This window comes from Phlebotomus papatasi, chromosome 2 (genome assembly GCF_024763615.1).
Source record: "Phlebotomus papatasi isolate M1 chromosome 2, Ppap_2.1, whole genome shotgun sequence".
Lineage (NCBI taxonomy): Eukaryota > Metazoa > Arthropoda > Insecta > Diptera > Psychodidae > Phlebotomus > Phlebotomus papatasi.
In genome coordinates this window covers 44407103-44429848 of record NC_077223.1, presented here as the reverse complement: position 1 = coordinate 44429848, position 22746 = coordinate 44407103, and the positions used below count along the sequence as shown (strand labels likewise).

The 22746-nt window shown below is 34.0% G+C and overlaps 1 protein-coding gene across 1 annotated transcript in view; it reads right to left on the bottom strand.

The window, feature by feature from the left end:
* The window catches only part of LOC129801239 (Krueppel-like factor 7), a 364143-nt gene that overhangs the window by 185425 nt on the left and 155972 nt on the right, over positions 1–22746 (bottom strand). The gene's annotated exons all lie outside the window — the stretch shown is intronic.

The window sequence follows — 22746 nt, the reverse complement described above, 5'->3', positions numbered from 1 at the left end:
ATGGACATCAAGCTTCAGAGTGGTGTGAACAAAAAAATGGCATGGTTACTGGATCAGTATTAAGTGTCCCTTTATTTTTAATTTCCGTTCATGGTCTGACGCAGGTTCTTGACAATTGTCCAAATGTTGATTTTATGATGTATGCAGATGATTTAGTAATTTTTAGTGCTGATAAAAATGAAAATAATGTTAAGTCAAACTTGCAAAACGCAATTTCAGAAATCCAACTTTGGGCAAATGACAATGGTATTATGTTTTCTGTTGAAAAAACTTGTGCCATTAATTTCTGTCCAAAAAGAAACTGCCAAGAACCTTCATTTAATCTTTATCAGGAGCCTATAGCAAATGTAATAGAAACAAAAATTTTAGGAGTTACATTTGATTCAAAAATGTCATTTAAACCACATCTTGAAAATCTGAAAGTTAAAGCCAGTAATGTTTTAAAATTAATTAAAGCTTTAAGTAATACTCGATGGGGGTCAAGAGAAAAACAGTTACTTAAAATAGTAGAGTCTTTATTACTGAGCAGATTTGATTATGGCTCCCAAGCTTACGGTCAGGCTAAAGAGAATATTTTGAAAATAATTAACCCTTCGTATAATACGGCAATAAGACTTTCACTTGGAGCCTTCAAATCATCTCCAATTCCAAGTCTTCTCGCAGCCTCTGGTTTCCCCTCATTACAAGATAGGAGGAACTTAAATTCAGTCTCATATTTTAACAAACAGAAAAATAATTTTAGAAATCCAAATCACGAATTTCTGCAAAATACTTCTCTTTACGATAAGTTTCCTGAACCGTTCGTTAGTAGTGCTCTTAGGGTATCAGCAGGCCTTAATTTAGGTAGTTTTGACAATAAGGCAGCTGTTATTCCCCAATATGCTCCTTGGAAATTTAATAAAGATTTAGTTGACATTAGTTTAAGTATAAATAAAAAAGATAACACGCATCCAATGCAATTTAAATCAGAATTTAATATAAAAATGTTGAAATACGAATCATACGAAAAAATTTTTACTGACGGCTCTAAAGGAGATTTGGGAACTGGTTACAGTGTGGTATCTAGTGATAATGTTCTACAGTGCGTTAAAATCCCTAACTTTTGTTCAATCTTTTATGCAGAAGCAAAAGCAATTTTGGATGCTTGTATTGTTCCCTTAGAATTGGGGACAAAAAGATTAATCATTACAGACAGTTTGTCAGTATTAAAAGCAATTCTTAATATTAAAAATAATGACATTATCATTAATGAAATAAGAGATATATTGATATTAAATAAGTCAAACATAAAACTCCTTTGGTGTCCTGGGCACTGTGGAATAAGTCTTAATGAGAAGGCCGATAAAGTAGCCAAAGATGCCACTAATAAATATTTCCCAGATAATCAGGATTGTAGTCAAAAAGATTTAAAATATTTCACGAAAGAGCAATGGAAAAAAGTACAAGATTTTAAATGGAATGAAGTATCAGAATTTGCAAATAAACTTAGAAAAGTTAAAAAAGATCCTTTTGGCTATAAATATAATGATAAACATTCGAGAAAAAGTGAAACAGTCTTAAATAGGTTAAGGATAGGACATACGAATGTAACTCATAATTTCCTCATGAACAGAGAGGATCCTCCAATATGTGACGTATGTAATGTACAAATAACTGTAAATCATATTTTATCACAATGTACAAAATATTTAACACAGCGACAAGAAATAGGTCTAAGTCAAAACATAGCTGAAATTCTGTCAGAAAATATTGAATGTGAAAACAAAGTAATTAGATTTCTCAAAATGACAAATTTATATAACGATATATAAGAAAGGCTAAGCCTGTACTGTACAAACATTCTTATTTTTAAGATTTATTAATGTTAAAAAAACCTATGTAACCCACCAATGCACATATGGCAGCTTTTGCAGCTTGGTGCATCTTTTTACTTTTAATAAATCAATCAATCAATCAAAGGTGCTCCACTTCCCCCTAAAAGTCCAAATAAATTCACGTAAAAATCATTTTTTACAAGTACCCTGTTTTTACTATTACCCCAGTTGCCCTTATTTAAAATGATATTATAGAAAAGAAACTAAAAAAAAGCTTTAGCTTTAGTAATATCTCTACTCTAGCTCTGGTAATCTCCATGAAACGGACAGCATCGTTACTTTCTTGGAAAAATGCTACACAAAGGGAACTTGGTGAAAGAATGAAACATCATTTTTTATCACAAAAAGAATTTTGTAAATACCTAAAATTAGTAAGTTTTCAACATATTTAAAATGAATATATCATAAAGTCATTGTGTACCAAAAAAATCAAACAATATTGTTCTCTATTTGACAATAACAAAAATTTCAAATATTTACTAAAAATATATATTAAATATTTTATCTCGTGGTCTTCCCAATTCACTCACATAATGATGATGGAAAAACTGTGTGAATTACTCTGTTAAACCCACAAATCCCACGTGGTGACCAATAAATTAAAACCAAAAAATGTGAAACACAACAAAAGCATTATGTATTGTCGTGACTCTTGTCTATAAAAATATAGTACAGTATAAAGTTCCGACCCATTTGGAGTTGACGAGGTGAAATTTTGTGCGTTACCCCCCTAAAAAATTGGTCAAAGTGGTCACACTATCATCTAAAAATCTTTTTGTGCTTGACTTTAAGGGGTGGAAAATGAAATTTGTTGTGCCATGCAACGCAACAACAATGAGAATCATTCAAACAGTATCAAACCACAAGCCCTCACTCAAATTTGATTGCCTTCCAGTCACAGAGACACTGAATGCTGGTGCAGAACCTCGAAGTTTAGTATTTACAATTTCCTTGTATCATATTTGGCAATTTCAAGCATATCTTAGCTACGGAACATGATAAAATTAAATTTTTAACGTTTCACTTTGTTAACATGACTTAAAGCCGAAACCATTGCACAGCCTCATGCAACGAAAAATGTTTTTGCTTTATTTTAAAAAAAAAAACGTGGGGCGAAGCGTCCAATATTTTGCGTAATGCTCGTTACTCGTAACTTTGATGCTATACCTCAAAAATACTTTTACACCATTTATCGCTTAGAACAGGGGCATGACGTTTCCTATGTTTCCATATGTTTCCCATAAGCTTCTAACGTGCCGAAAAATTTTTTGAGTTTATTAGCTGTTTTCTGTCATAGTAGAATGAATTAGCAAAAAATACTAATACAAAATAAAAGCCAATTTAATAACGAAAAGGCTACCGAAAACCCCAAATTGGCAACCTACGTAGTTTCGGAGATATCTCGTGAAATGTATACGAAAACGGGAAAAAATTTACATTAAAACTGGTCGCACTTTTCAGAGCTAATGTCACCCTCCTGGCTTAGAATGTGGGGAAGCTTTGAATTGGGATTTTTCTCCTATGTTTAAATGGAAGTGAGCCATATCATAATGTAATTCAGCTTCTGAATCTATTTATGAAGCTAAATTATTTATATTTATTTATTAATTACTCAAAAGTTCGATCAAAATAGTTTAGGTGCAACACAACTAATTTCCGGTGAAGTCAGTTATCGGTCTATAATCGGTTCATAACCGAATGGAATCTGTTCAAATTTGTGGGAAATTTCAAGACCTTTCCGTAGACTCCAAATATGACCCCATACGGTTATGTAATACGCTCCCTAGAGCATTTTTACTATTTGACCTTGAAAAATCTTTACTGTAAGAATGATTAAACGATATATTCGTATATGGACGAAACGTCCATACAGGCAAATAAAAAAAAACATAGTTTTGGAGGGGAAGCGGATGGATATAGGAGGAAGCGAGGGGCACGTTAGCAGTCTCCAAATCAACTTATGGAGGGGTATTTCAAAGGTCCATTAAAGTCTATTTTTTAGGAACATATATGACAGTACGTTATTGTTTTTTTATATACCTAGGGGAGACCGGGGTAGAATTAGCCACCAAATGAAATTTCTGATTTCGTATAATTTGTACAAAAAATGTTTGTATGAGGCTGCATTGATAGGCTGCTGCATATCAATGAATAGTAAGGGAAGTATATATTTAAAATAAAGAGTGGTTTCCTCAATATTCCTTCGAAGGCAAATTATAAGATATCACTATCTAATGCTATACGTGGCTAATTTGACCCCGGTCTCCCCTATATAGGTATAATACCTCAGACCATCGACTTGTTTAAAACCCCTTTCAATCCGCATTAGCCATGCATCTCTCGAGTCGTAAATTTCTTTAATTGGTAAAACAAAAGCCAGGTAATACCTTGATTGGGGCTCAATCCATTGTGTGGCCAAGAGTGGTTCGTGAGGGATTTTTGCACTAGTAATTTTCATACAAATATAGAATAATCACACAGCCTGAAAATTATCATCAAAAAGAAAGCCACCCTCTGCAAACATGAACCCTCAATAAAAGAGCCAAGTGATGGGGTGGACGAATGGCAGGGACGGCAGAGGACATGAAGCATAGTTACTGAGGAACACGGAAAAGTTTTAATGATTCTAACCACGCATTCGAGCATCAAAGGGAGCAGGAAGTGAGGGCCAAAGGGATGGTTGTACGAGTGAGAAAGGAGATAAATTAAAGATATATGAATTTAGGTGTTCATTGAAGGGGTTGAGAGTACCTGGCTCAAGTGGCTTTTGGGAGAGAGATGAGCACGGTGGCTGGGTTTTTGGGGGATTTCTGTGGCAGGTACGTAATTAAGTATTTGTCTAGGATTTTAGTTCATTACTCCGGGAAATCGGACGTCAGAATTCTATCTGGCCAGTTTTTTCCTCTCTCTCTCCACCGCTTACACAGGAAAGTACTATCTTCCTTTCTCATCTGCCCAAAATTACATCCCATCCCATACTGCGGGAAAATGCCTAATCCGGACCGGAAAAACTCGGGTGGGCAGTCAACGAATTTAACTATTTAAAGACTCCTGAATAATTTTTCTTAACACCTTTTTCCCCAAAAAAATTTAATTCAACCACTTTACCATCTATTTACCCAGATTTTTCACCATATTCTAACTCAAGTACCGTGAGGGTCTTTAAGGCCTGGTGCCCTGCATTTTTTTAAAATGCAACCAGTGGAAAAAGTGTCAGTGGCACGTTAATCTTCTCAATGGATCCACAAATGCAGCACTCAAAATATTCTCAGCTCTTTCAACTTCCGCCGTGTGTACATTAATCCCCATATTTTTCACCCTTGTTTAATATATTCACCCCTCCAGCAACGGGACACTTTGAATAATGGGCTCGAGCTGGGAATCAATGTGCGTGAGATTGTACAATACGGAAAGACTTAGCATTATTTTCATTTAATTTAATTCCTTGGACACAATGCACGTGTTTGATGAAGTTTTTTTTTCCCTTCTCGACACTCGCTTTGCCCATGAAATTGAGTTATGCTAGTTCCCCTTCATTTTTTTTGGTTTGCATTTCGACCAAGAAAAATGGTCATTTCTCTGCTAAATCTCCTACAACCTAATAAAAAGGCACTCATTCGGTACTAGAAGTGGCTAAAAATTATGCGAATTGTTAATTCATTGTAATTTAAAAGGGCCTGATTGACATTAACATAATGAGAACATTAGAAACCCTTAAGAGAATAAAGAGAAAATTTCCATGGATGTATCAGGAAGTCCGAAGAACGTAAGAGATTATGCTTTGAACATTGAAGCATCTCATAGTGCGGGAAAAGCAATTAGATTAGTGATGGATTTGATTGGTGATTGATTGGGTATTAATATATCATTAGTATTTCGTCATTAGTGGAACTACACAACTCTGATAATATCATTTAATTTGTCATGGATTTTGTACAAATTTAAGATTAATATCAATTTAAAAGTAATTTGGTGACCATTTGAAAATTTTAAGTTGAACTCATATTGAAATTATCTATATCGTTTATACTAAGATCCTTATTAAATTACTAGGAAATCAAAATTTTGGAAAAATACTCAGTATAACTTTGTCTATTTACTGAATAATTAAAAAATATTAGAAATATTGTCAGCACGTGATTTTTATAATGAAATCTTTTTCGGATTTTTCATAATCTTCAATATTTCTGTCTCGATCAATTAAGACAAAATATTTTAAAAACAACAAAATTCAATATTTTTCACAAAAAAAAAAGAAACAGAGGTGGCAAAGCACAAAACATATCGGTGCAAAACTTTCACCATTGCATTCATTAGACCATCAATACTTTAGCTAAGATTCTTCATAAATCTTATTTTATTCTAGAAGAGCCTGTAAAATCTAAAGTTTTCAAATTCGATACAACACAACGCGATCCGATGGATGAAGTCAAAAAGTTAAATGAGAAAATTTGTGCGAAAACTACATGCACTTGATTTAACACAGAAAAAACTATTTCGTAAAATTATTCGTAAACGTTTATGAAATCCTATGGCAGACTTACAAAATGCTCGTGAATCGTATAACTCACAAACAAGTTCGTAAAATTTTGTACTTTTTTCACAAACATTGTTCGTAAAATGATCATTTGACGAACAATTTTTGTACTTTTACAAACATTTGTTCATAAGCACACAAAAAATGTTCATAATATTTTGTCATTTGTTCGTATTTGTTCGTAATTTTTTGTCAGAAAACAAACAATTACGAACAAATACGAACAAATGACAAAATTTTACGAACATTTTTTTGTGTATTTACGAACATTTACGAACAAATGTTTGTAAAAATACAAAAAATGTTCGTCAAATGATCATTTTACGAACAATGTTTGTGAAAAATGTACAAAATTTTAGGAACTTGTTTGTGAGTTATACGATTCACGAGCATTTTGTAAGTCTGCCATAGGATTTCACACACATTTTGAACAATTTTACAAAATATTTTTTTTGTGAAAGTAAAATTCAATCTCACATAAAAATCACACTAATGTTATTCCATACCCCATATACGTTCGAATTTGAGAGACTCTACTGTATGTAGATCTTGACTTATATATATATATATTTTTTTTCGCTAAAGTAATTACAATTTGAATTGGATGTATTTTTCAACGTAATTCAGGTTTTTAATTAAAACTTCTACTCTTTGATAGAAGCTTTATAAAAACATCTTTCAAAATCGTTTCCTTAGTTTTTCTTACACTCCAACACCATCAATCCTTTAAATAGTTATTTAAAAATTTCTTGTTAATTAGAAAATCGTTATTCATTTTTAATCGAAATACTTCAAGCAAGTGAAAGAAAATATTTTTCTCATATTTAATTGACTCAGTTTTCTCTTCAAACTTTTTTTTTGCTATACTCGTAGCTTTCAGGATGAGGAAGTGCTCATCCAATGTTTATTTTCTGTGAAAATTGAGCAAGAAAAAAGAGAAAAAAAAATATATTCGAATAAAGAAAATCGTATATAAATGTGCTTTGTGCAATTAATAGAAGAGAAATGTTTACCCGCGAAAGCGTGCAAAATGAAGGACCTATTTCAATAATATTGACATTATTCAACTAAACGATTCGACGAATTTGCAATAAAAATGTCCTCAATCGATGGTTGTGGAAATTCCATCCTCGCTTTCCTCTATCCACTCGAGGACCCGTGTCTTGGTTGGGAGTCATGAAAAGGCGTCTGTAAGTCAATAAGCATTTTATGGAATATCTCATTTCGATTTTCGCGCGGTATGTAAATGCAAATCAATAAACACGACACTTTAAGCATCATCTCTCTCCCTATAGTCAAAAATTTTCATGCTAAAGCCAATCCCCTACCAACTGAAATTTTTATGCCTATTCCATTACCCGCAATTGTAAGGCTGTCTCATACAATTTTACAATTTCATTTTCCGATGCCACACTCAAAAGCCGCCTCATCTATGCTGCCATATTACGAGATCCATAAACTCCCATGCCTCACCAAATGGAGTGAGAAAAGCCAAGTACCGACAGAGTAAGAAATTTTCCTTCAAGATGAATCATCCCAGAGGCGAAGCGAATAAGTGCATGAACTTTAAACCCCATGTCCTTCCACTTCGTCCCTTTTGTTTTTTTTTCTCTTTTTTTTCTTTTTTTTTCCTCAAAGGCGCGCTTCAGATGGAGAAATTCAATAAACTTGGGGATGTACTTGAGAAAGGGGTTGATATGGCAATATTGAGTCATTAGGGAAATTGCATTTGGCATTGAGTACGATGATACTTCATACTAACTAAAATTGACTCCTTGTGCTGTAATATTGCAAAATGTGGGTTGCAAGAATGTCGATATAAATTGCAATTTACAACCGTTTACGCACGCAAACATATATTGGTCCAAATTATCTCTATATCGTTCCATATATTCGGAATTGGTTATTGGTCGATTTCAAAACCGAAATTGGTATATCTTGCCTTTTGTCCATCTGTTGCGTGATTCATTGCACAAACGGTGAAACATATACATTGATTTTTTCGTGCTAGATATATCTGTTGTATCACAGAGATGTCCTAACATGAAACAACTGCAAAAAGTAGTCACATATTATGAGTATAGGCAATAAGTTGTAATATCGTTACGAAAATTTCAAGAATTTAAAAACTTTGACGTTAGTTGTCAAAATATGAACTGTCAAGATGATGTGACATTTGACAATAACTGTCATATTTCTTGATTTAGCTTTCGACAAAATACATACTACTTTATCTTTGAGTTCGAGCAGTAAAAGGGGATGGCAAAGGATCCCATAGTTTGCGAAATGTTCAAACTCGTGATTTAAATGCTATACGCCAAAAGTAGTTTCACTTCATTTACACTCTACCAGTTTACAATCGATTGATAAACCACTCAAAGATCGCCCAAAATAGCTTAGGAGTAATGAAATTGATTTTCGGACAAAAATTACTTAGCTGTTCATAACCGGTTGGAATTAATTCAGTTTCATCAGAACTTCCAAGACTTTTCCAACGAGCCCAAACATGACCACATTCGGTTGAGAAATACGCTGGCAAGGATCTTTTTAACTTTTGACCTTGAAAATCCGTGAAAAATTAGAAATAATTCAACGGTATTTTTGTATATGAACGAAATGTCTACCTAGGTTCAATTACAATTTAAATATTGAAAAAAAAATGTTTTGGAAAGGAAGGGTGTTCTGAAAGTCCTAAGTCTCTATCTCTAACCGTTAGGGCTCTAGGCGTGGTAACGACGAGATGGACAGAAGTATAAACGGGTCCGGGTCAAAATCCCGAAAGCCAAAATCCCGAACGCCAAAATCCCGAACGCCAAAATCCCGAAAGCCAAGATCCTGAAAGCCAAAATCCCGAATGGGCCAAAATCCCAAAAGCCAAAATCCCGAATTCTTAAAAGTGTCATAGCTACTCCCACGATTGCACCCGTGCTCGCTAGAGGCAAAGGGAAATTTTCTGTGTCTTGGGAAATTATTCTATACATTTTCCTCCATATAATTTCATCCCTTTCAGGATTTTGAACATTCGAGATTTTGACTTTCGGGGTTTTGGCCTTTTCGGGATATTGGCGTTCGGGATTTTGGCTTTCGGGATTTTGGCTGCCACCGATACAAACAACGTGATACCAAAAAACTTGAAACTTCAAATTTCCAAAAGTCTACCAAAATACGACCCCTTATGGTGTCTACACACTAGAAGCAATTTTCGTCAAAAATTGGCTTTTTTAAAAAATTCTGACGTTTCTGCCCTCAAGGCTAGGGAAAGTTTTCTTTAAAAAGGCATTTTTTAAAGAAATTTCTCCAAGTGTGTAGAGGCCTTTAGGGAGTAAGGAGTCGAAATACGTATATAATTCAAAATCAAGGGATAATATGCTTATAGGTCTCTCGAAGTTCGAGCAGTAAAACGAAATCAAACAGGCATATCTTGAAATGGGATGTAAACTAGGTATCCAAAGATGACAATGGCATTGTGGACAGCAGAGAGAATGAGGAAGAAGACACACACATAGGATACCATAACCCAATAACAGTTGTGAGAGGATGGTCTTAGTTAACATGGTGGAGAGAATTAAGCACAACAAGCACTTGGTAATGTTATTTTGCGTTACATCTCATACTTCCATATCTCCTTCAATTAAATTACTGTGGAGTTTGTACACACGCTCTTTCACCAAAGTGAGAAGTTTTCCTCACTTTCAACTCATTTACAAGTTCATTTGCAGGAAATTTTCCTTCTTGCCATGGAAACCACCTTGGGAGACAGTACCATGTAGCCCTGTCCTCATCATGTCACACTGATACGATATTATTTAATGGGACATTATGTTGTATCCCTTCATTTGCCCAATTCACACCCTCCTCCCGCCTATCACCAAAAACCCCTTTTACCATAGTTGTCCCAGAAACGGATGATGGGCCAAACCAACGATCCAGTAATGCAATGCCGCCACAAAACGTCTGTGTTAACTTCTTCGCAGCCGTTGACCCGACAGACAGGACTATGTGTTTGGGATGGGAAAACAGAGATGGTTTGGTGGTCACTTCAACATGAAACCACTCTATAGGGGTGGCAGAGGACAGGGGTGCACGAGGAAATGTCATTAGAGCATCATGGTGCTCGGAAATTTCTGATATTAAGCGGTGTTCCGATGTTGCCTAATGGTACAGTACCAGTTCCTTCGTTTCTCACCCCCCCCCACAATAAAACTCATCGTCTTCTCTAGTCCACCAACCTCAAACTCTCTGTACGTATACCCCTCAGTAGCTATTGGACCCTTGGTTTTTTTTATTACTATGTTTATTTTGCAGATTGTACAGATGGAATTCCGAGGCTAAATCCACTTTATTAATTAATTCATTTGCTAATTAACGTCGATGACAAGTTGTGTGCCCCGGAAAGTCATGTCTCTCTTCTGCCACAAATTTTCGCCAAAATCATCAACATTTGCCGGGACCATCCCGAAGTGCCCAGCCCATAAATGAAGTCATCCACTCAATAATTCAACTCAGTCATACCTCATACCATCAACATCCCCCCCGATAGTTATTTGTCCTCTAGCCTAATTTTATTTTACCACCCCTCAAAGTGTGCGCATTTTTACTGCGAGGGAGGGTGGCCCATTGGGACGCTCACACACTACCCCAGTGTCATAAATATTGGACACACACATGATTTGGTGGCGCTTGGGTACATGATGTTTCATAAATTCTCCCCCATATGCGTCGCCCACAAGGTCGATAGGATCAATTAATGGCTATGGACTAATGGAGTTCCGGTCTCCCAGGCCACCCCCAAAAAATCTGAAACCCCTGTCTCGTTATTCTTCCATCTCGACTAGCGCAATTGTTCTTTCAGGCCTTCGGCTTTTTTTTTGTTCTCATACCCTTCCCAACCGCCAGATTCCACACCATCAGGCAACAAGAGATACGTATCGATAGTCCAGTAATTTTTCCGCCTGTGGGAATAATGCTTTTATTAGGGATACCGGGATAAGTCTTGAAAGCTTTCTAACTCTGGCTTTAATCGGCAATACACCTTTAATAAGCAGGTATTTTGTAAGACAAGTTTCAATTAATAAGGAAGAGATCCTACAAGACATAAGCACATTGTTTGTATAATTCATCTTGAGGATCTTGAGTATCATGCCCAAGATAATATATTTTCTTAGTTTCTTATCAAAATTAATGTAACACTTAAAACTCCATAGCCATACTTTGATATCCTCAATGTCCATGATATTTGAGCTACAAAATTAAAAAGGGCAAAGCATCTCATTATTTGCGAAATGCTCGAAGTCATCACTTCGATGCTATATCTCAAAAGTAATTTCATATAATTTTCCCTTTACCGGTTCACAACCGATTTGAACCGATTCATAAATCTCTTAAACCTCGATATAAAAACGACTAAATAATCCGCAAAGTAATCTATAATTGTATAATTATTACTAGATTATCAATCTTCGACTTTTAAAATCGGATTGACCGGATTTCTATGTTATCCGGAATTCCAAATTTTACCCTATTAAAACAACTGGAATTTACTCCCTCCGTTCCGAAATAAGTCGTACGTTTGGGAAAATTCTTGTTCCGAAATAAGTCATACGTTTGGGAAAATTGGGATTAAGGGAAAGTTTGTTGGTAAATATTTTGTGTATCAACAATTATCAACATTTGTGTATCAACAATTAGCTTGTAAAGAACTATTGCTAATGTCCAGTACTAAAATTGGGGTCCAGTCTTCAGTCTTGATGGTATGTTGAGGAACGAATGTCTTAAAAATGTCTTATTTTTGGCGTTTTATTTTCATTCTAAAATAGGTACAGAATGGTGAGAGATACAGACTTAGATCTTCAGGGGACCCCCCCATAAGTTGACCCTGGGACAATTATTATGTCCTTTATTTTGCCCCCACCCTTCCCCTTCCCCTCCAAATTCATGTTTTATTGGGATTGCTCGAAAACACGTCGTGCGATTTTTTTTTTAAATTTTGGATATGTTTTAGAGAAACATATGAATGGTCCCAGGGTCAACTTATGGGGGGTCCGCTGAAGGTTCCAAGTCCCTGTCTCTCACCATTTTGCATCCAGATATTCGAACACATAAAAATGAATGTTTTTTATTGCTTATTCTTTAAAATTTGAGATATAAAAAATGTCATATCGGTAATAACTGTCGAGTTCTACTTGTGCATACTAAAAATTTAGAACAAATTCTTGCCTGTAATGTTAATCACAATCCATCTTGTAGTAATTAACTATCTACCGGAGCTCTTTGAAAAAAAGAACGCGAAAAATGGACAACTTCAACATATCGATTACTCAACTTACCATCGTGATAGGATCCCCATATTATCCCTGAACATGGAGGATATTTCATACACAAGATATTTGCAAATAACAAAAACATTCTCTGAAACCATTCCTTAATCCTTAATTTTTCGCCAAACGTACGACTTATTTCGGAACGTAAGGAGTACTAAATATATGTAAAGCTTGCTAGTATTCAGACCAAAGCTGATATTATAACATAACTATGGTCCTTTTGATATCTATCACTGACTTTGATTTATCTGGTTCTCATTTCACCCAGTTCAAGTAAGTTCAATTTAATTTTGGAACTAAATTCTTAAAAGGTAAATCACAGACAAATAACCTTTTGATTCAAGTAAAAATTCAAGCAAGTTGAAGAAAAAAGCCTGAAGAAATTGTTTTCTCTACATTCTTTCAAAGACTGAAGAATAAACCCCTTTAGTAATGGGTATTTGGGAATTTTTAGTTTGCAAAGGCAAGAGTTCTACTGTTTTTATTCAACCCCAAAAGCCTCAATTTAAATGGATGGGGACAAGAAAAGAGTGTCTGGATGCTCCAGAAAAAAAAAACAAGACATACACAAGTAATGTACAGAGACGTGAAATGTGCAGTGAAAGAAATGGCCAGAAAAATGGGAATTGAAGAGGAGATTTAGGTGTGGGGAAAGTTGTAAGTTGTGCAGAAATATTTTATGCATGGCAATGTTTCAAGATTCTGCCACAATATTTTTCCTCGACTTTCTTATACGAAGATCTCCACTCTTTCTCGCCACAAGCCCAATGTCTCCTTGGCGATAGTCAGGAAGGAGCCACATCGATTCAATTTCTCTGACCCGTGCAATTCGGATGGTTCAACATTCGAAGGAACAATAGGATTCAGTGCCAAAGAAGGAGTTTTCATCCAGAAATGCCAAAATCAATATCCAAAAACCAAAACCCAATATTTCTATCCATAAAATTTGTTTTGATTGATAATTTGGTGTTTATTGTTCCACCCTGAGATGTTTCATCAATCAACTTCATTGGGATTTTGGCATATTAAACTCTGACCATCCTCTCCTACAACCCCACACCCTACCACATTATCCCATTGTGTATAATTACGATGGTAAATTCCCATTGAAGCGATCCGGATTGCGTAGCTGAAAGGGAAGACAGCTCGCTGTGGTCAAAATCAGTGATGAATGGATATCCGTATACAGCATTTAAGGGAACAATGCCAAAGGACTTTTATACATATCAACAGCATCCCTTCTGATCCAACGTAGAAAAACTTGTGAACCACTTTCGACTATGCGCGTTATGGGCCCAAACATCCAATTCCTATTCCCCTTTTCAATCCATTTTCCTCATTTGTGTCGAAGTCATCCAAGTCCTTAGCTCCAAATGCGAACATAAATATCGGTTAGAAATTGTATTCTAAATCAATCGATTCATTGGAATATCTCAGCTCGAGTACTCGAGTCGAGAGTGACTGTGTGCTACGAACAAAAACCCATTCTTGCAATGAAAGTTCCTCGCAGAGCTTTTCCTGCAGTTTTTCTCACTATGCCAGATAACAAATACAACACATGCGAAATTTATATCGATAGCTTTTGGGCTACGGTTTCACCAAATTACATATGTATACAATATACACTTTACTAGTGGAATACAGTTTGTGGAAAATTATGCACTTGGATGCAAAACTTTCCCAACCCAGGAGAGAATTTGCCAAAAATTCGTCTAAAGGATCATTTGATGCACTAACAACAACAGGGAATTAGAGGTAGTAAATTTAACCATTAGTGCCACTGAGGGGGCAATTAATGTGCAATTTTATTGCATATTATATTGTATTAATTTCACGTGATGCTAAATTTTGGGCAACTCTGAAAATTATAATAAACCAGTAAAGAAGTGTTTGCGTTTGTGTTTGGGGTCAATTGCTGTCAAATTAATTTTAATTTCCATAAACCTTTAGGTATCACAGAGGGGTGTTATATGTTAAGCAAAATAAGTACATAATTGCATTTGGAGTAGAAGTCCTTCACAGGGTCAAGTCTCTTATACAGCTTATACACTGAGAAAAAAAGAGGGTGCGATTAACTTTTTTTCCTCATAACTTTAACACTTTTTAGGTGTGAAAATATATCAACATTTTTTAATGATAATTTTACACCTTTTTAAGGGTAAAATTAACATGAAAAAGGGTAACTTTAACCCTCAATACATCTAAAAAGGGTAATATTTACACCGATTTCGGATCAATACTGCAGGGTAAAATTAACATTTCCGAAATGTTATTTTAACTTTTCGGATTTTTCTCAGTGTACATAATGTAATAGAAAATACAGAATTAGGAAAATAGGGATAAGCGGTTGAGGATGATGATGATGATCATCAATGATCATTTAGAAAGGTCTTGTAAAACGCTGCAAGTCTCGATAACATCAGAACTTCATGTGGCTACGGTTACATTAACGATTAAAAAAATCCTCAAAATAAATTTTAAAAGTTTCGTTTTTTATTATTTCGATATTAAAATCCGATGAAGTTTAAGTACTGTAAGTGAAGTGCGAGTGACTGTGCCCTGCAGGTAACTTTGACACCCTCCCGGTCATAAGCTTTTCTTTACTTCTAGAACTTAAGAATGGTCCCGATCCGATCTACAATGGCAGATCGATGAATACTATTTTTACACTTTAGGATGTAGCGCTAGATTCCAAAAAAACTCTTCATAATTTCCATGTCCTATTTGAGAGTAGATAAAGATCATATATCTCCATACCCTTGTCTATCGTTTCTGTATTGAGTGGCTGTGCTCCTGTGGAAACTGGTTCTTACAGGTGGGGTGCCTCTGTGAGACCACTGAGAGAAATCCGAAAAAGTCAAAACAACATTCCGGAAATGTTAATTTTACCCTGCAGTGTTGATCCGAAATCGGTGTAAATATTACCCATTTAGGTGTATTTGGGGTTAAAGTTACCCTTTTTACATGTTGATTTAACCCTCAAAAGATATAAAATTAACATTAAAAAATGTTGATATATTTTTACACCCGAAAAGTGTTAAAGTTATGACGAAAAAAAGTTAATCATAGCCTCTTTTTTTTTCTCAGTGACCGGTCAGAGTGGCACTGATCGTTCACTGAGAGAAAAAGAGGTTGCGATTAACTTTTTTTCGTCATAACTTTAACACTTTTTGGATGTAAAAATATATCAACATTTTTTAATGTTAATTTTACACCTTTTAAGGGTAAAGTCAACATGAAAGAAGGGTAACTTCAACCCATAATACACCTGAAAAAGGTAATATTTACACCGTTTTCGGATCAATACTTCAGGGTAAAATTAACATTTCCGGAATGTTATTTTGACTTTTTCGGATTTCTCTCAGTGTTGAGGAAATCGGTGGTGTTCCACAGAAATTTCGGTCCTTTCCAAAATACGCTTCCGCTTCCGCCACAAGAATTGAAGAAAAGCTTACGAACAGGGAGATGTCAAAGTCACCCGCATGGAACAAAGTTACTTGCACTTACGGTATGTCAAAGAAATCTTGATAAAGGTTACTTAAATATTATAGCAAGTGAAGAAGTACGTCTGCACCTAACTCATTCGAAATAATCAATCAATATTAATTGTCTCAAAGTCACAACAAATCAATAATGCTCAGTATCCACCTGTTGGCGAAAGTAATACGGTTTTTAATTGAGATCTAGTCTTTAGCCGTATGGCTTAATTTTTTTTAATTTAATATCAGGTGAGATTTTTTTGGAAATTGTGACTTACGATCGTATTGATTGAATACTAAGGGCAAATGAATCATATGATTTTGAAAAATTATAGATTTTTTTTTTGTTTAGAATCTTCGATACCTTCAAGAACTAGAATAAATTTTTAGTATAAAACCAGTAGAAGGGTTCGGGTTTTGTGAATAAATAAAAGATTAGGATTAGTATAGTGACTAAAATCGTCAACTGGGTTAACAATTGTGAAATCGGCCGCACTCTACAATTCTAATGGAAGTCTAGACGTTTCCAAGACGCCACACAGTCGTACTAAATAAGTTAACCTGCGGCACGACCGAAGCTATAAGAGCTAAGTATGACAGGTATATATCTTTAGTGTTTAATCAACTGATTACGATGAACTCTTCCTTATCTTAGTTCAAACTATTAAAAATAGAGAAATCAATTTTTAGTGATAAGCCTATAAGCTTCTAATGGCATAACATCTCTTCATTTGAGTGAATTGATCAAAGACTTCGAAGGTTGTATGAAAGCAATCTCAACTATCACAAACTCTACTGATTTTTAATCTTTGCTCCTCATAAATTCTATATCATATCGATATAAGATTTTTGCATAATCTACTAGTAGACATCAATCTCTGTATTTTCCCTATTACAAAGAAATAAAACAAATATATAAAAATTTCTTTTGTGTATCATGGTCAATGGAGAATATGTCATGTGCACGAAAAGTCTACCTCTTTTGGGGTAATTTGCAATTTTAAATATATAAGACCACACCAATCTGGGTGGTTTTTGTGGAAATCAACAAAAAGGTTGATGGCCCTTTTAAGTGTTTTTTGCATTTGACAGCCACACCAGTTCAGCACCAAAAATCTACACACACAGCTTTTCCTTTGACTTCAAAAATTTAATCCCAGGAAGAAACTTACATGTCTGGATATGAGTATCCCTTGAAGTATTACTTTTTATCACCCTTTCCCGCAATTTGCACCAAAAAACGTACCTGGAAAAAGAGAGAAAAACCACGATTAACAGTGCTGATTAAGGGAACAATTTTGGTTGTCGTGACGGAAAACACAATTCCACGGTATCGTTCTTCTGAACCAAAATATTATCCCTAAATACTCCACTTGAGCAAATATGTCTACAGTATGGCATAATTGAACTTATTATAGAAAAGTTTATTTTACATGATACAGAATTATAGATAGATTCGTGTTGCATAACAAGATTTATCTATAAAGAATTTATTTCTGTATAATATTCATTAGACAATAAAAAAATCGCTACTTCGTATTATCAACTAGGAAAACTAGTTAAAATAAAAGCTTAAATTTGATTAAGTGTAAGAGAAAATTTTCAAAACTCTATTCAAATAATAGGCAATCAAACGTATAAAAGCTTGTCTTAAATAAAGACAAAATAATTCATCGGAAGTAAATTGTCTAAAAATTGTGCATTTTTAGCAAATTATCTTATTAGTGGAAAATTTTGTACTTCTCCCTCGACTCATATTTTATTTACATAGCCAACCAATGTTTATAGTATCCTCAAAGAAGCTCCAGAAAGTGTTATAAATTTTATATAAGAGGAATAGAATTTGTTAATTTTGTTTAAACCCTAAAAAAATCACAATGAGTATTAAAACGTTGTGGTAGATTAATCAAAAATTGAAGAACGAATATCAAATCCGATATTCTATTTAAAGAAAATTGCACAAATTTATGGTGTCTATAAGATTAAGTGCAGAGGACACAAATTTAATTACACGGAAAATTCATAAAAGTTTCAGAAATAATTTTTACATGAAAACCATCCTCATTTCTTTAGTATATAAAATAGCTTTGCAAACAATCAATTCATGTGAAAAAAAAACATATTAATATTTTATATTTTTCAAATTCTACAGAAAATGCAATAATTATAAGGTCAAATGATTGTTTAACATTTTAAAATTTTAACTTATGATCCCCATAAATCATTTTTTGACAAATTGTTAGAAATATTGATCATTAGAATTTTACATCACGCTGTTTGTCTAGCATTAGTCTAGCTTTCCATTAACCCTTTAAGGACGATTGGAACACCTGTGTCCCATAAAGAAAATAATTTTTCCTGACTACCTAACCTTTATGTCTGTACATAAATTTAAAGTAGAAGCTTGAAGGAATCTAAAATATTATTTGCAAGTCTCTAGCTATTTGCTATGTAATAAATATTTAAGCTCAAAAATGGCGGATTTTTAAATTCTCAAGTTCATAATTGTTTTTATTTATTTTTTATACTTCCAATTTTTTTAAGCAAAACCCTTTTGGCAATAAAAACTACAATATTAATACGTAATATTTTTCATTAATGCGAAAAATATTATTCATTGGTATTGTCAGAAAAATCACTTAAATTTTTGGGCTATTTTTGTCCCTGTTGTCCATAGAGACAAAAAGTACACCGAATCAGACTCTTTTGGACTTTCCAAGGTTAGATGTAAGACTTATCATTGATTATGTTTCCCAGTTTAATTTTTATTGTTGATTTTCAGTCCGTAAAAAGTGTCTCTTCGTTGAAGGGTTAAAAGAGCAGAGATGTGTTAGTGTTTAAGGTTTCGAATACTCACGGTGTCCTCTTTAAGTCAAATAGGTTCAGAAAAATTAAATAAGTTTAGAAAAATTCAATAATCGGTTTTAAACATAAAAAAAATGTCTTCTTGATAAATCCGCAAGGTGGCTAATGTGTGAGTTATCGTTCGAATTTCGAAAACTCTCGTGTATTACTCATCAATTTGGAATTCCTGTTGTGTAGTATATAATCATTGAGTAAATCCTTCAGAATCTTAATAAAGTATTAACGTTTAATAAAGTATTTTGCGAAGATTTAGTGAACAAAATTGAGTTTTTAGAACATTAAAGACATTTTGTTCAAATAGACTGCTATATATCTTTGAGTGGAGATATTGTTAGACAATCGAACTTTGGTTGCATTTCTTACACAATTGTCATACCACTCTTCTTCTTTTTCTGATATTATTTTGAGATTGTTTATGCTGATTTTTTGTCGTGGTTTTCTAAGTTAAAAAGTTATATAGCGCATAGCCTATTGCTCAATACATTGGGACCAGTATCGATGCGGCTAAAAGGTTTTAAGATCCCGAACAAGTCTTGTCCGGTTTTAATTGGCCATTAACTGGATTTGCAGCAAAGTGTGCTGTATTTTGGTAAAAATGGTCATTAAAAAAGAGATTTGGTCAGTAAAAATAAACTGAAAATTACAATTTGTTAATTTTTAAAACTAGTGAAATATAATTAGCAAATAGGAAATTAAGAAGTTATAGATCATCTTGGAACCGTATCCTTTTAATTTAAAAGGATTTCGGATCATCTTTTTATTTTTATTTATTTATTTTTTTTTGTTTTTTCCTGATCCAATAAGATAATTAGTTAAAATTGAAAGATTTGGAATTTTGATCGTTTTATGGCCTCTACACACTAGAGAAATTTATGTCCATATTGAAGCAAATTCCCTACGCTTGTGTAGGAAAATCTCTTCAATATGGACATAAATTTCTCTAGTGTTGTAGAGGCCAAAGATCATAAAATTTCGTGTTTACATTTACAGTTCATTTGCCTCAATCTGTGTATAGAAATTGTGCGGTTACAATTACACACGGCGAAATAGCCTCCCCTGCCGAAAATCTCACTTGCAATGGCAATCACACATGACACGCAGTATCTGATCCATAAATCCCTCCGTTTTACTTCTTGTCCTCCCGCCAACGACCCGGATGGCTTTCTCTTGTTATTATTTCGGAATGTCATTGTCACAGTATTATTGTTGCCCGCCAGAAATGTCCGGAGATGAATGGATTGCAGAAAAAAAACACCACGTCACAACTCCACAGCAGCATAAAACCGCATGATGTCCACGCAGGGTTTTTCCTCTTGGGAAGTCAAATAAGCTGCGGAAGGGGTGTTGGAAATAAAAAATGGCGGGAAATTATTGGAATGATGGTTCAAATATGGAAAAACCACAGTTTTATAAAAAGATGACATGCTAAAAATCTTCCCTGTCATCTCTTCACCAAAGTTTCAAAAACTCAAAATGCGTTTTCATGGAAAGTGAACAACGATATTTGATTCACTCGGTCGTACAAGAAGTGAAAAATGGTGAAAACATCTCGCTGATGTTGGCTGATGTATAAAACAGACGAAAAATTTAAATTTCATTCACCGAAAAAAAAAGAATAATGGAATTTGAATAGTCAAGAGATGTATACAATTTGTTCAGGCAAGATATTAATATTATTTTGTACAGACATAACTATCAAAATCGTTGACAGAATGAATATCGTTAGTTGTGACATGGTTTAATCTGTTACAATTTAAGTGCTGTTCACTCAACAAAGTTAAAGAGAACAAAAGATGAATTGTAAATTTAAATGGGGCTTCAGGCAAAATTTTGAACAAAATGTAATTGCATCAAAATTACATTGCGATATTCACTAAAATGTTGCATCAAACAATTTATACTTAAAATAATATCTGAATGATAAAGTTTATTAATAGCAATAAATTAATTTCATTTCATAAATTCATCATACAGATAAATAAATTAATGTTAAATGTAATATTGCAATATTATGAATATTATTTTGATTTCATAAATTTGTTGAATTTATTGAGAGGATTTAAAAAAAGTGACATGTACTACTCTGTCTTATTCCTGAATATCGCTGTAACATTATGCCTATCGCATAATAACTTTTGTTTTGTGAACATGTTTTCGCAATTGCCTATGAGAGTGAGCGAGAAAGAAGGCGAGAGAGCGTTTTGGGTACAACGAAGATGAAAAATAAATAAATAGCTAACCAATTTATAAAATAAAGGTATTACAATTTATTGTAAGCCCCTAGGAATTCCTGTTTAAATTTCGAATTAAGAAGGTTCTCCAAATTATAAGGTCAAAAGATACATATATATTTAGCTTAACGATCATTATACTCTTTTAGTTTCTTAAGTAATAACAACTTTGGTTATTTAAAATGTATTAAAAGATAGACAAATTCAGTAACGCCTTACCTGGTGTTACCCGTGGTATTCAGGATTTCAAGGCATTAAAAATTTGTTCAATCTCTTAAGGAATTACAGTCTTCACAGATGATTAATCCTCAAATTTAAAAACCTGTATAAACACTGAGTGAGTGAGAGAAATCCGAAAAAGTTAAAATAAAATTCCGGAAATGTTAATTTTACTCTACAGTATTGATCCAAAATCGGTGTAAATATTACCATTTTTAGGTGTATAGGGGTTAAAGTTACCCTTTTTCATGTTAATTTTTCCCTTAAAAAGGTGTAAATTAACATTTAGCAATGTTGATGTATTTTTACATCTAAAAAGTGTTGAAGTTCCGAGGAAAAAATGTTAATCGCACCCTCTTTTTTTCTCAGTATGATCGAAGATCAAAACCATTGTCATATATTAACAAAATGTCGGTTTAGAGTTCCAAGACGTATTCGTACCGGTTTCCGTTTCAAAATTTAATTAATTAGTTTAAGGCTGATATGCTAATAATTTTTTCTCAGATATCGAAGAAAATTAGTGTAGTTCTTGAATTTCAGCTCGCGTTCTCTTGTTTTCGCTTCTATTTTTCATCATACTGTGTCAGTATCTTTTATGAATATTGATTAAGTATCACTTCATAAAGGCCTCAGAAGGGAGATTAATTTGATGTCCTTTATGTATAACTTTTGGTAAATAGAAACATATTGTTTGAAGCAAATTCTAAGAACCAAACCGGTCATTTGGGTGCCGTAGGCGAGCATCGTGTGTTTTTGTTATTGTTCAACCAGGGGAAAATCCTTTAATCAAACATGAAGATTGAATAATAATTATTGAAAATATAGTGTCTGCTGTATTTATTTTCGTCCAGAAATGTTTGTGTTGATATTCTGAAAATACACATTTCACATGTCAATAGTGACAAAAACACTTATCTCCTCTTGCTCCATCCAAATCATCCATCCCCCCAGCCCATTGGTCGGTACCTTTTGTTTGGGTCTTGTATAACCTGACTTTGCCTCCTGAACTCCGGGATGGATAAATAGACAAACAAATGGATGAGTTTTACCGTGTTGGTGAACTATTTATTTCGGGATTTGCCTCTGTCTCAACCCCTTACACAACGCAGACGTGTGTACAAGGTAATTCTAAAATATAACGGTGTTGAAGGGGAAAAGCGGGGAGATAGGGCAATGAACGAGGAATGAGATACATAGTGAGAGGATATAGTGTAAATAGAT